The sequence below is a fragment of the Echinops telfairi genome, unplaced genomic scaffold (genome assembly GCF_000313985.2).
Source record: "Echinops telfairi isolate 266 unplaced genomic scaffold, ASM31398v2 ScPeMD7_7469;HRSCAF=8507_1, whole genome shotgun sequence".
NCBI classification, from domain to species: Eukaryota; Metazoa; Chordata; class Mammalia; order Afrosoricida; family Tenrecidae; genus Echinops; species Echinops telfairi.
The window spans coordinates 121,805,209-121,806,970 of NW_022111373.1; the positions used below are offsets into that span (position 1 = coordinate 121,805,209).

At 43.6% G+C, this 1,762-nt stretch overlaps 1 pseudogene; it reads left to right on the forward strand.

The window, feature by feature from the left end:
* Positions 1-1,155: 1,155 nt before the first annotated feature.
* On the forward strand, positions 1,156-1,554 carry LOC101644843 (annotated as a pseudogene).
* Positions 1,555-1,762: the final 208 nt, after the last annotated feature.

A 1,762-nucleotide genomic window follows, 5' to 3' on the forward strand; every position in this document is an offset into this window, starting at 1 on the left:
TTCTTCTAAACTCTACAAAATTCATCATTGCATTTAAAAGTATTTTTGCCTTAATTTTCCTTTCTAAATGGCTTTATTTGACTTAACATCACTTTTATAATTAATTCTAATTTGGTCTCTCATTTTTAAATAGTGATGTAAGTTAATCATGAACAATTTAGTAATGTACAGATACTTTTTTATATTGCTTCTTCACTAAAAATACGTGATCAAAATATTTTAATAAAAGATGGATTATACCAAATTTATGATGAAGACTATTTCAAAGAAGGATACAATTAGATTCAATGACGATTTCTATTATCTTATGTAGAAACTGGATTAAATCGTTTTCCACTTAGCCAAAATATCATGAAATCAAAGTTAAATACATAGGTATAAGTAAATTGAAAGAATTACTATTTGAGATTTATATGAATACTTCTAATGTTCTAGTTTCGGGAAGACCCATGGTCTACCTTATAAAAAGTGACTAGCGTCCATGTCGTACAAATCCAGGAAACATATTATGAAGCTGAGGCTGAATCGCAATCTCTACCTGAATTACTTCCACTCACACAAGCTCACTGCTGCGGAGTTTCAGACTCACAGCGATCTATGAGACAAAGCAGAACTGCCCCTGTGGTTTCGCAAGAGTGCATATCTTTAAGGAAGTAGAACCCCCCCCTCCCTTTATTATCAATTAGACTTTGCTAGGAGTTTTGAGGGAGCGCTGATGGTGTGGGGGTTAAACACTGGGCTGGTCCCCGCAGTCAGCAGTGGAATCCCATCACCTGCTCAGCGGGGAAGGATGAAACCTGCTGCTTTGAAGAAGAGTCACGGTCTCAGAAACCCACAGGGGCACTTCTACCCTGACCCCTAGGGTCACTCTGAGTCACCGTTGACTCAATGACAGTAAGTGTCAGTTAGGGGTTTCAAACTGCTCCCCCTGCAGTTATCAGCTCAACACATAACTGAAAGATAGCCTCAAACTTACTTGGGAAAGTTGCTGCCACAATGTGTTCAAACAGGGCACCTAATCTGAGAGTGATGCAGGACCAAGTTTTAATGAGTCAGAATCACATAAAAAAAGTCTTTAAAAAGAAAAGAAAAAGCACTTGGCCGTAAAATTGGTTAGCATCACCCCTTGAAAATGATACCTAGGGCGGGGTCCCCATGGCAGAGCTGCAGCAGCTCCGTGCGCAGGAGGCAGTGGACTCCAATTGTGAAGAGCCTGGAGAGGGAGAACATCCAGAAGATGCGGGTGCCAAGTTCCCCTGCAGCGCCAGCTGCTGTGAGGACAGCCTGGCCCCAGGGCATTGAGCGCTGCCTCGCGCCGAGGTGCAAGCACATGCCCTGGTGACTAGCGAACTGGAGAGGTTCCAGGACCACCCGGCCCCGTGTACCATGCACTGCAACGACCAAGCCAAAGACTCAGTGGCTGCCAGGAGTAAGAAGGTGCGGGTGAAGCAGCAGCTGGAGAACTGTGTGACCACATGTGTGGATGACCCCAGGCATCTCATCCCATCCCTGACCAAGAAGATGAAGGAGTCTCCCTCCTCCATCGCAAAATAAATATCTGTGCCAGTGGCCCCTGGGGATCAGGGTAGGATCTATATAAAAAAGAAGGGGGATTTGGATCTTTTAAGTGAATTTTCTGAAAGGAAAATAAAAGGATAGCAGCAAGATTAAGGAATATCACCTGGCTCTGGACACTGGCTCTTTTATTAATTCTGGCTCACAGGAAGGAAATTGGGCAAAACTGCTGCTGTACTTTGGGTTG